Here is a 13,559-nt window from a genome sequence, read left to right as displayed (position 1 = left end):
ATAGTGACAAAATAGACAAGGCATAATACTCAATTTTCTCTGCATTTTTTCCTGGAAAATGCGCTTTGGGCTTGAATGTTGCTTAATACTTGTAACTCTCAGGTAATAAACGCTTGTCTCTTTAAAATACAACTATTCATTGTCAATACATTTCTGTTACCTTTTTTCACCAAATGGAAACTCTATGATAGCAAAAACAGTGTTTATAGATTTTCAAGGATTAGATAATGYTCTGAAACATACGAGTGAAGTTGAACTTGTTTTAGAGTAGGTGTTCTTATTTTAAAGAGAGGAAGGATATATATAGATTTTTAAGTTCCTCATAATTCACTTAGTATCTCCTAAGTCTTCTTGTGGTCTGTGGTATTTGGTTGGTGGAAAATATTTGCAAGCTCAATAAAAAAGCTGATCAAAAGAATCCATGTTGTAACCCCAATGACATATGCTTCACTCAAAACGTGTTTGACTCAYTTGCCTCTTTTGCCATTTTTGTCTTTTCTCTATTTGCAAAACCCCAGTTACTGGGAAGAAAAAAGAACAATTATGTCCATCTTTTCAATAATACCTAATCTTCTGCATAATATGTATAGCATACTCATAGTGATCTCTATGAAGTGTGGTACTATATATACACATTATTTCCTGTTGTTTTCCTTTTAAGTATCTATAAAAATTTGGACCTAACTATCTGAAAACTTCCTAAAACAAAAAATACTCACGATCTGCATATTTGACTCCTGTCATGTTAGACGCTTTTAATAGAATATCTGACCTGATAATGATAAATTAGATTTTAATCAGTCTCCAAACCAGCTTGGAATATGGCCAACTCTAAAGTTTTGTACACCTGAGGGCAGAATGTAGTAAGTATGTTTACTTTAGCAAATGGTAAAAGAAAATCCCTAAATAGGTGTTTTGTGTGGACTGATGCCAGATTTTGTTGTTGCCTCTCGAATACTACATCCCACCTGCTACATGTCTGTTTGATTTATGTATGAACCAGTTTTTGTTGAATGGATTAAATGAGTGTACCTAAAAATACCAGAATATTTGCCTTTATGCAGTTCTGTACAAATGGACTCTCTCTGTTTATTCTTCTACATTTGATTGGAAAAATTGGTTATAATACTTAAATTATCAACACTTGCAAAAAAAAAAAAAAAAAAAAACTTTAATCATCCGAATACTTAGTCATTAGCCCTGAACATTAATTCAGTAGACAAAAACAGAGTTGATGCTGTAGAACACTTTTTTTCTAGTTGCTCCATTAGTGCAGCTTCTATGCCTAAAAAATATAAGAATGTACCATCTCTCACATATGTGACAATGAAGAAAGTCCCCTTCGTGTCACAGGAATTCAGAACTAGATCCAAAATGCATAATATAACAACTGTCTTTTCAGTTTGTGAGAATTAGTTCCCAAATCTGTTGTTAAAAGGGATACGGTGTTTTTCATCAGAAGTTCTTCCTTAATAAGCAATGCAGAATAGTTTCACATTTCAAATTGCATAATTAACAATGTAGGTTGTAAGTCCAATGGATGAGTTTCTGAATTAGATCTACTTCATTGTACCTAGATATATAAAAAAAACTGATGTCAAGAAGCTGTATTTGTCTTCAAAACTGTAATGCTGTATCACCTTACATTATAAGAGAGAGAAAAATTTACAATTCCCAAGAATAAAAGATGTCAACTATAGGAATAAGTCTAAAGTATATACATTCCTCCTAAAATATAACTGACTCACATAGTGATTCACTTCAGTGAATTGGTCCTAATAAATAGTTAAAACTCCCATTTTTTTCTTTTTTTGAGATGAGGGAAGGGTGAGAGGCCTCGTAGACCAGCAATGAGAGATTGTTTGGGGAGAAATGAAGCAAAACTGAAATAAAACAGTGCAAGCTTGTTTCTGTATTTGGAGGCCACACACAGAGAGGGGCACTGGACACATTTCAGGTCTTTTAAAGAGAGAAATGGCTTTGTTTAAATCTGCTGTAATTTATAGTATATATGTATCTTTACTTTGTATATTATATTTCAAACCAAGTTTTCACATGGTGAATAAGTAGCAGGAGAATGGCTATTGATCTGATTGCTCTGCTTCTAAGATATAGTCAGTCCAAAGGACTCGTAGCAGTTCCAATGTCACTAGATTCAACATTAGTTTATAGACAGCTTTACCACAGGATTGTAATGTATTGTGTAAAAACAGTGTATGAACTATGTAAAAGCAGAATGTTTTCTGAGAAAATCATGAAGCTTTTCTTCAGGTGCTAGGTAATTACAGAGTTTAATTGCTTGAATTTCTTCGCTTTAAATTGTGTACCCCAGCTTCTTCAAGAGAAATTTGCCATAATTTTTAGTCTAACTCTACTTTCCTTTCCTCTGTTCTGTAGTTGCTAAGGAAATCTAGTTTGTGTTATATTGAAATTCTGGCGCTACTTTCGACACAACTGTTAGTCTTACTTTGCATGTTGTGTCCTATCACTTAGGCTTTGATTACTGGGGAACTGTATTATTCACTACAGACAACTTAGTGGTTGTGCATTTCAACTGTTCAGCTCTGTTCTTCTCAAAAATCGTGTATTTGGCAGCATCATATCAAACCTCCCAGAATTTTGTTGCAAATACTATCCGTATTCCATTTCTTTCCCCCACCTTCTTTCTTGCCCCCAGTTACAGCTCTGATCTGTATGATAGCCACATGCAATTGAAAGAAACATTATAAACTATTATAGTATGTTTGGGCTTCAGTCTTCCTAGTGACTTGTTTAGTTTAGATTATGTCAGTAACAAGTTTGGCGTTGAAACTGGAGGTAATAAAGTCCATTGTTACTTGGGGGAGCGGGTGAATGGGATACTTGATGCCTGAGGTGCCATTAAGGAATGCATGACTGATTGCCAAAGTAGTTATTAATTATTCAGGGCATTCAGAACAAAGCCGCTCCAGTTAAAGTCGAGGCTGGGGTGACTATATTCCCCTTCTTTTTTGGCATATGGTAGCATGTCATTTGTCATTGAAGATCACRCCAAAGATCTTAGCAAAGAACAGACTTAACCCTCTTGTATACARCTGAAGATGAAGAGGCAAATCCAAGAAGCTTCTTAAAGACTGACCTGGTTTAAAAGTGATTTGGCAGGTGTTTTGTGTTTGGGTGGGGTTTTTTTGTTTGTTTGTTTGTTTTTGTGCAGTGTCTGTGTGACTACCTGGAATTAATCCAAGATAGATTTTTTTTTCCTTCTGTTAACAGTAATGTTTAATGAAAGGTCATATTTAGGTCATATAATAACTGTTCCTTTATTTCATCCAAATTGCCCTAGCTTTGTTGTTTTACATCTGAGCTTGTTTGTTTTGTTTGTGGGATCTTTATAATTGGGCTTATTTAAGGAAAAAGGCAAAGAAATTGAATAATAAAAAGTGAAAGCTAGTAAAAGAGGTAATGCTATTACCTAGCATTCCCTTCCTTTCAAAAGTCCACAGACTTCAGATACGTGACCTATATCTCACGTGTCAAGACAAAAGCTCTATAAAGTCCTAACTTTGGCTGCAATAACTGAAAATCCCACCAGAAATATCACAAAGGACACYGTTGATGCCCTAAAAAGGGTGAAAGAGGGCTTCATCTGCACTCTGAAGACATAATCAAAAGTATTTGGAAAAGAAACAGCATAGTTTCAGAGTTGTTTGAGCCAAAGTTGTGTGCAGCAGTAGCAGCGTGGAAGAGTTACTCTGCACCTTGAAGTGCTTTGGGAAGTGCAAGAGCACTTCAAAAATTCTTCATATTTTGATGAGAACTCTTAAACCAAATCTGTCTTCAGCATTTCCAGTTATTAAGTACCAATGATATCTAAGCCCAAATAAATCAATGAACTTTTAAAGATGCTCCAGCATACAATTAAATCATACAAATTTTATATGTGGCAAAGAATGATTTATTGTAAGTGGGAAGGGTTTTTGGACTAATTCTTTTCATGGGGATGTAAGTTGGAATAAATTTCTGCTGAGGACTAAAGAAAAATTTCCTTTAAATTTCTTAAGTCAAACATTAAAAGTTACTCAGATAGTGATGTGCCTCAGGCTCAGAACATGAACCTTTGGAAGATATTTCCTAATGAAGTAATAACATCATGTTTTCCTGTGACCATATCTCATTCTGTCATATGAACACCATAAGAAATTAAAAAATAAATATATTTGAGGAAAATTAATAGAGAGACAAAGTTAGAAATGAGTTTTGATTTCCTAATAAGTCTGTGGGCCTGCACCAAAGTCCGTGGAAGTTTTGTCCCTGATCTGCATAATCTAAGATGCCAGTATGGGTCGTATGAGACTCTAAATGGGAAAGACGCATTTAGAACCAAATTTGTTTTCATTCAGTTCTTAGAAATCCTTTTGGTGGGAAAGAGGACAATACCTGTTTATAAGAAAAATGGATTGGGTAATTACCAGCCTTATGGATTATGGCAGCAGTTATCCTTAGTCTTATTGTAATCATTCATGTTGACTTAATTGACATTGAAGTTTACACCTGTGAACAAGCAGGGAGCACATCAGTAATGAAAATAATTTTCAACCATTAAATTTTAATATTGTTGTCTGGAGAATATTCTGGGAATCCAGATTCAATATCAAAGGAGGTCTTGAAAATAAAAATCATAATATTATAAAAAGATGTTATTTTGAAAAAAAAGAGACTATTTTAGTTATGAAATTGTACACTTTTAGTAAAGCACAATTAGATACTGAAACTCAAGATTTTAAATGCATGGGATTTTTTTCAGTTCATTTTGCACTCACAGTTTGAAGAATAATTCAGACTGAGAGGTCTTTACTAAGCGAGGGGAGAAACGGCTGCCATAGTTCTAAGGGGTGAAAATTTTTTTGAATAGTAATCATTTCTGTTCGGTTGGTTGGTTTTTAAGTTCACTTACGAAGGACTGAATTAGGTATAATCAGGGCAATTACACAGAAGAAATTAACAAAAGGATATGGCCACTCCCTGTAGCAGCTACARATATTGACCTAAAAAAAAAWYYWAAAAWYYWAAAAAAMMAAAMMAAASAAARMAAACAAACAAACAAAAAAAGTTCTATTTTCCAYGTCAAAGTCTTATAAAACTTTACTTCTGAAATGTCTCTTTCAACATGATTGGRTGAGGATCAGATGAAGCTGGTTAGTCTTTTATCAGTTAGGACTAATGCAGTAGTTAGGACTAATGCATTTTTGATATGTATTTGAGTCTGAAAATGTATTACGCAATGGAGTTAGTAGTGTCAGGTTCCTGCACCTTTCCAATTACATTCTCAGTTTTCTAAATGTCAGGCTGCCCTAAGTCAAACCAAGGGTCTGTCTAGTCCTAGTATGTAACCATTGGTGGTCRTAAGTGGATGGCTAGAGAACAGCAGGAAAAGGGCAAGCATATGCAATTYTTTACCTCTCTTCTACTGCCTCACTTACCAGCTATTTTCTGCATGAGGGGGAAGTCCTTGCACCTATGTGGCTTGCCTATTTAGTAATCCATAAATCTGTAATGGACCTTTTTTGTCCAGATCTTGCTTGAACCCAGGAACTTAAACTTCATGCATTCATGACATTGATTGGCAAAAAGTCTCAGAGATCTGTTATGTATTTGCATGAAGAACCAACTCTTTTGGCTTTTTGAGTCAGGCTACTGGTGATCTCATTTCATGGCCACTGGTTCTTCCAGTGGAAGCAGCAGAGAACGGTCATTTCCACCCACCTTTCTTATAGTAGTCTTGAATTCTTTTTTTTTTTTGGTAGATCTTTTTCACGCTAAGTTAGCTCTTTTCAATGTTGAATAGTCCTAGGTAGCTCAGTCACTCTTTATAGGCAAGCCATTTGAAAGGTTTTTTGGTTTTTTGGTGTTTTGTTTTGTCTTTCTGTGGACTCTGTGCAGTTGGACCCTTTTGGAGTTGCAGTTTGGAAACAGATAATTCTGTCAAAATACCAGTAAGAGATCTGTGCCAGAATTAATCACATTAAACTGTTTGTCAAGCAAACCAATATTTGTTCTATAGTAAAAAAAAAATCAGTGAGACATCTCTGAGGCCAAGAGTAAGCAGATGGAATTGCTGAGAGGRGAGGTAAGCTGTCAGGAGCAGCAACCAGGATAAAAGACGAGGAGGCGGCAACAGAACAGGGGACAGGACGTGGAGCACTTCTGGAAGTGGCAAATGGAGTGGTTGCCAGGAACATTTGATGATCACACTTATGATGTTCTCACTGGTTAATTCTTAACTTCTCACAAATTTGTACAAACCTATTAAGTCCTTAGTCCCCAAGGAGGTTGATTGCTGTCAGATTGCTAGTTGCAGGGCTAGTAGCTTGGTCATGATCTGGCATAGGCTTAWATGAGGAAAGAGCAGTGAAAAGACTGACAAGCTGAAAAACAGGGAAGTAGATTGTAGGGAAAGGGCAGCAACACTAGTAGATTGGAAAGACTGAAGCAATAAGCCAGCAGTGTGTTGGGAAAAGAAGGGGAGAGATGTCAGAAAACTAGTAGGGAGACACAGGTAGGGATCGTTGGGATGTGACAGTAGGTGTGCAAATGGAGTATTAGGATTTGGTAAAACAAAAGAAAAAAGAAAAGAAGAAAAAAAGGCTGGGTTGAGAACAAAGATGGACAAGTTGTGATTAGGACTAACTAGAGGAAAAAGAAAACTGGAACAAAGAATCAAGATCAGATGAAGTAGTAAACAGCTTTATACCTCACAAAAATAATTTTGGCCAAATAGAGCTGTGCCTAGGCTGCAGGTAGGGGTGCTGAGTAACTGTGCTTTTGTAGCAATAGGTTGCATGAAAGTAATACAGTATTTTAGGTACTTTGAAAACTGGCTCGAAACAACTAATATCTTTGACATCAGCTGGCAAAATACATGTTCCAACAGCATCTAATCATGGCACTCAGAAGATGGCAAACTCCTCYTGCTGTCAGTTAATTCTTTAGCTTAGGGGTTTGGGAAGGAGAGGAGATGTAGTAGGATGAGTCGCATAGTCATGTTTTTGTTTCCTTCAGGCTTTCTTGAGGATGTAGGTTTTTGATTTTAATTRCAAAAGCCTGTGGCACTGTGTTCAGAGGTAGACCTCACTCTTCCAATTTGTATGCATTAAGATACAGTATTTAAATACRTGTTTGATGGTTYGAAYTTTTTTTCTGTAGAATCCCTGTGGAATAYTGATTCRTATCTATTTTAGAGAGCACAGTCTTTCAGTAATTTTATGGGTTTTTTTTAATTCTTCACCAAATGTTAAATAAGCTACTTCACATAATATACTTGTAAAAACAAACAAAAAACAAACCCCACCCCCAGCTTCCTGTTCTCCTAGGTCTAGCTCAGTTTGCTTTTTGGGAGGCTACATTTATCTTTATTTTTCAAGTTTTAAATATTGTAAAGAGTAATTGCCTAGTTGACTGTCCCTTTTCTAGATTCCAAGATCAGCRTGTTATTCACAGCTTTTTGAGAAGGCATGCAGATGGCTTCTCTGCACGCAAATTCCAAAGCAAAGTGACTYAGTCCCATTCTGACAGTAATTCCCTGACTGACTGGCACAGTCCTAGGTRTTGTGTGCTTTCGCATATTGAGATGTTGTGTTTCTGACATGCTTGCCCGTGGAAAAAAGGTAAGCAAATGCACATTTGATATTAGGTTTCAGGCAGCAACATAATTTTCAGTTATGCTATTTCAGCAGTGTTCTTGTTGTGTTCCTCTCTGTTATTAAAAGTTCATTCATGCCACAAACCTATCTGTTGCCTCGTCCCAACAAAACGGGAGTGCAGTGACTAATTAGTGGTGTGTCCTGTTGTAATTTTTCTTATCTTAATGCAAGTAAGAAGTGATTAAAACAGGAACAGAAAGGAAGTATTTGAGACAAAAGAAAAAACAAAAGTTGCTTAGTGTAGCTGATCCATCTTATTACAGATGTGAAAGCAGAARCAGAGTTGTGAAGGAGAAATGGCATGTGTTTGAGATGAAATCAGCTGTGGAGCAGCTTCTCTAGATAACTGGCTGCACAGTCTAGCACCACAGGCTGCTGAAAGCACCTCTTAAAATTCACGAGAAAAATTCTTGACAGGGTAATAACACTGTATAGTAGCTTCAGGGTGAGAGTTTGCTAGTGGAAAGATTAATGTAGGGTATTGTTAGTGGTGTTAAGAGAAATCCTTTTGTTTCTAAAAAGGGAGAGATAATAAGCACTGTGGAAATACTGAAATTTGCACCTGTCTCCTCTTTGCAGTACCTGGCCTCTGGTGTTACAGGTGGGGATTGTGAGCTGTCATTTGTTAGCTTCTCATAAGTACTCAAAACTTTTTAAATGATGATGATGAAAGGTTTGGCTGAAGAAGCCAGGATTTTTGTTGACAAGTTTTTGCTTTTGTTTTCATGGGAAAGCCCGTGTAGTCGCAAAGCTGTTGCATCTGTTCTTTTAGTTACCGCTGACTAGAGTGGTGGAGAAGCAATTCTTGGGAGTTGCTTTTGTGGTAGCTGATAGACAYTGAAGAAGTATGTTTAAAAAGAAAAAAACCTCTTGCATATGTGAGAACACAGGGCTAAATTCATTCAGTAAAAGACATTTCCAGAGGCAGAATGCTCATGCTGCTTGAGCTTTCACTCTGTTTTTGAGCTATGCAATAAATCGTAGGAAGAAAAAAATTTCAAGCAACATTTATGAGAAGCACTAAATTGCTGGGCTTCAAATTGAAGGGAGCAATTTAGTGTATGAAAGACCTGGTTTAAAGGCGCTTGAAAGGTGGAGTTATGACAGCAGATGGAACAGCCCGTGGAAGAAATTTTACATATAATACTACAGACATTGTAACATTGGTAGTTCTTTCCAGCCCTTTCGGCTATGGAAGGATTCCGTAGGGGAACCCCATGCTTTTGCTGCCCTGCCATGTTGTAAAACAGTTCTCAGATCTCATCTGAGCATGTCTGTTAGTTGATGTGGGGAATTCCGGTTGTAAGGATGTAGATATGTATGATCAATCTGATGCTTTATTTTGGAGTGCGTAGCTCTGTTAACCTAAGAGTTGACAGGAGAGTTTCTCAGTGAGATCTTTCTTCTGCATGTTCTTCTAACAAAGTGACAAATTCCCATYCAACAATGTGACTGTTTAGCAAGTGAGATGCTATGCTAGGGTCGTTTCATTAGAAATCAGTACCTTTATGGTCCTGTAAACAGTTATCATAGTAAATACAWTTTTTTTTAAATGGATTCTGAGATGTTTTGTTTCCAGGATGTTTCTTTTAACTAATCTTGTGTCAAATGTAATATGTTTACCCATGGAACCTTTCTGATGCATTTCAGTTCGGATTTTTACTGCAAAGATCATTTACTTATTATGCAGGTATATAGGTGTAAAAATGTCACTATTGTTAAATCTTTAAAACATCTGAAATCCAAAAATTTTTTGTACATGGATTTTGCTAATGCTGACCCTGAACTGAACTGACCCTGAAGTTTTCTGCTGATTGAGATGACTGAAATGAGTAGGTAGCCAAGGAGATTAAGATGACTGAGTTGACCCAAGTTAAAAAGATTATCAGACATCACCTTTATTGCTTTTGAGGAAACAGCCAAATGCCAAAACATTGAGTGTTTTCAGCTTGCTAACTGGCAGGACAGCTAGCTGTATATAGGTAAGCTTTTAATGTGTAAGCTGTTAATACGCTTGCCCTTGCTTATCTTTCAAAAATCACTCTGATCTTATGAACTCTTGACTTATGTGTGAATATTTATCTTCAGGCATTTCAATGTGGGGTGTTCTGGGTAATCAAAAGTTAATAAAATACTTACAGCTCTTGAATCATCTGTGTAATGCCCTTTTGGCATGGAATTCGCATATATTGGTCAAGGTAAATTCTGTCATTGTTCTTTTCTTGTTCACATTCTGTCAATAAATGTAACTCTAAATTTTGTAGATACTTTTTTTTTTTTWATTGCTTTTCTGCTTCAGGAAGTCATAGAAACCTTTCATGTGGGAGAAACTAATAATTAGGCCTAAAATAGCAGAGCATCTTTTGATGCAATGTAAATGTAGAATTAAGGTTCAATGTAGAATTGAGGTTCAAAAGAGTTTTTTGAAACCACTTCCTGATTAAAAAAAAAAAAGAGAGAGAGAGAGAGAGAATATAACTCAGCTTTTCAACGAAAAACAAAGGTAGATAAATCATCAATAAAAAAGACAAAGTAAAAATTGCCAGAGTTCTTCAATTACATTCCCAAATGTTATTAAGGATGGAAGTAGAGAAGTTACTTTTAGAGCTGAATATTTACATAGATAAAAGACTAGATAAAATTTGAAAGTAATGTCTCTGCTAACAAGTCATATTAAAAATATTAGAACTTAAGGAGCTAACCTGCAGGCCTGAGATGCGGTAGAGGTGATCAGATTGAATGCTTGACACTTTGGAAATGTTTGACACAAGTGAACCAGAACCTTGCGCAAAGCCCCCTGTGCAGAGGCCGAGAGCCTGGGTGCAGCCTTTTGCACGATCATCAGCCCCACGGCAGCTGCCTGCGCTGTAGTAGTAAACCAGACTCTTGTGGTTATGTACAGCAGAGCAGCAGTACCTTAAAAACAGCTTTGGGGAGACCAAAGTAACCTTATTTTTGAGAGCTATTAGCATACATCTCTATGTAGTTTACTTGTTCAAACATTTTCTTAAAAATAAGAGTAAGTATAGGAGGAGAAAGTAACACGTAATATATATTGTAATATATAACAGTGCTTGTAAATAGTGTTTTATTTGTTGCAGATATTACATAAATGAAAAGGTACACTTTCAGTGCCTTCTGTGATTATTTTGTGAGATGTTGGCTGTCCATAGTTTTAATAAGGTATTTTTTTATTTTTTGTCATTTATTTCATGCTTTTATATGAACTATGTTTCTCTTGCTAGTGCAYCTAGTATTTTAAAAAACTGTATTGGAAATAGGCTTTAAGTTGGAGAAGAGAGTTGCTATGCTGTTACAGGAAAAAAAAATCAAAAAAAAACCCCAATTCCGTAACAGGGTTTGATATTTCATTACTTGAAAGTACTTACAGATTATAGGAAAARTTGGAAAAGCAATAAACGTAAAGCTGCCCAAATGTGAACAGAAACAACAACTTTAGTCTGCAGGTCAATTTTTTTAATTAAGAAAAAAGAAATGCTTTGTAAAACAATTGTTTGCTGTTGCTTCCTAAGTTTGATTTATGCCATACATCTCAATTGCATTTCATTTTTGGTATTGAGAGTTTTCACAATTAGTTTCTTGTTAGTTTTCACATTGGAATGTCTGTCACTAATGCTCAGGATAAATGTGGTATATACTAAGGTGTATACTCAGTGTTCTTATAAATAATAAGATAAGAACCTTTAAATATCAATTTAATTTATTTGGGTTATTTCTGAAACTATTTTATCAAGCATTCAGATGACACTTGTAGAGAATGGGTTTTGTTCTTTATAATCATATGATTTTGAAGCACACTTGCTGTCATATTCAAAGGATAAACTTGCRGTTAGCTAACAACTTTGTCTGGTAGGCTAATGCAATAAATAATTTGTGTAATGTTGGATTCAGCAGAATGAAAACAATGCCTACAGTTTACAGAGAATCAGATTTTTTACAGTGCTAGAAAATTCAGGTGGGACCATTATGTCACTTTGACTCATTATTTAAACTGAGAAGGGAAAAAAAAAATCAAACCCACATCTAACGACTTCCTAGGTTGTGATGAACAGCAGCCCATGAAACTACAATTAATTGAAACTTATAAAACCACAGTTCTTGATGTCTGTGTTCTRTAATTAGATCCATATAGTCTACATGAAATCATCAGAGATACCAAGAATTTCTGAAAAGCTGAGCGAGAAAATATYTTTGAGTATAAACTCCAGCAAAAATAAATGCAGAAAAGTATATTTCAGTGTGTAAATATTTATTTTCAAATGCACATTAGTAACCATTTATTAAGGGTATATATGTGAAGTTGAATGAGCAATGGCTCTGCAGAAGGCTGTACAACTCTTCTTAAAACTATGCCTTTGAAATARAAAACTTCCCTTGTTTAAATGTTAATAAAGTGCTACATTACTCTATAAATGGATTAAAATTAGTTCTGCTACAGTGTGTGGCACTTGCTTTCTTTTGCAGAAAACAGTGAGTTGGTAGTTCTAAAGTATGGTAAATGTTTAAGAGTAGAGGAATAATTTGAAAGGAGATGAAAGTTTGTCATCCAGATTGACATCCCTTCAAGTCAGTGTGATGGTGCCAGCAGTTCTAGTTGCAGGTTTGGGACCATCATCAATAACGAAATAGATTCTTCTAAAACATTGTAAGGAAGATAAATTGCATGACTGAGAACGTAAGTTAGCATGATTTTTTTTCATCATTACAGAGAGTGTGCAGCCTTTACTCATGCTATGCTAACATGCTCTAATTAACTTAATTTTTTGAAGAATTGAAAGACTTGAGATCTAATTGACCAGATCAGTTAGAGATAATTTGGCCACATCTGTGGACAGGAAGAATGTTCTAACAAGATCTTTTTCAAGTTTAATGGAAATTGATTGATTTGTTAGCAGTGTTCATGAGAATGAGCTTTTGATGTAATGAATTTCTTAATGCTGTAGGTTTATTATGTGTGAGGTGTCATCTTTTTTTATTACATGTTAAGAGGTCTGAAAAAGAATCRCACGTACAAAGGGAAACACATTTATGCATTATAATAATAATAATTAGACTATCTTTTATTGTTTTTTTAATTACAGCAAGGGTCAGGCTGAGGCAGTTACTTGTAATAGTGCCTTAAAATTTAACATGTTCTGATTTAATGCATTTGTTCATGCTGTAAGCAGCACAAATGGTTCAAAATCTCATGAGAGCTATTCAAAATAGTTTGAAAGCAGGCTACTTCATTCTGACTTAGAAGCATCCTTTTTAAGTAGCAGCCATACTGACTGAAAAAGTAAAGATGAGCAGAAATGATTCTGCTTTTATTTTATAGCTGATGCTAAAACCTTTCCTAAAATGAGTCAGATGACATAGTATTTTGAGGCTTCAAAGAAATTGTAAATGATACTCGCAAAGGAATTTCTCCTGCTCCCAAAAGCCAACTCTTATTAAAAATACGTTCTTCCAAAGTTCTGGGGGTAATCTATGACTCTTTAGTGTTCTTCAAGAGAAAGAGTCCAGAACAGGAAGTAGTTTCATTAGCTTCCATATTGTTATGTGAGTAAGGGATTGTGGGTTGACATGCAATTAAAAAAAAAAAAAAAAAAAAAAAACATATTCTGCATTTAAATAGACAGACATAGTCATTGCTTTTTATTACAGCATCAATATAATAAATCTGAATGTACAAATGAAGAAATAATTTCTGAGGAAAAGTGTGTTAGACCTCGATTATGCATACAGGAGAACTGAGGTCATAGCTAGTCAATGAAGCAAATTTTAGGATTAATTCATTTCTAGAATTCAGAATTTTCCATTCTTTCTGGATATTCGTAACTGTTCATTAAATCCATGGACAAAGATTTCTTAGATAAT

The 13,559-nt window shown here is 35.3% G+C and overlaps 1 protein-coding gene across 1 annotated transcript in view; it reads left to right on the top strand.

Moving 5' to 3' along the window:
- Positions 1-13,559, top strand: part of PDGFC (platelet derived growth factor C) — a 62,782-nt gene that overhangs the window by 29,536 nt on the left and 19,687 nt on the right. The gene's annotated exons all lie outside the window — the stretch shown is intronic.

This window comes from Rhea americana, unplaced genomic scaffold (assembly GCF_003343005.1).
Source record: "Rhea americana isolate MKP2758 unplaced genomic scaffold, rheAme1 scaffold_167, whole genome shotgun sequence".
NCBI classification, from domain to species: Eukaryota; Metazoa; Chordata; class Aves; order Rheiformes; family Rheidae; genus Rhea; species Rhea americana.
This window is presented reverse-complemented; position numbering and strand designations above follow the sequence as displayed.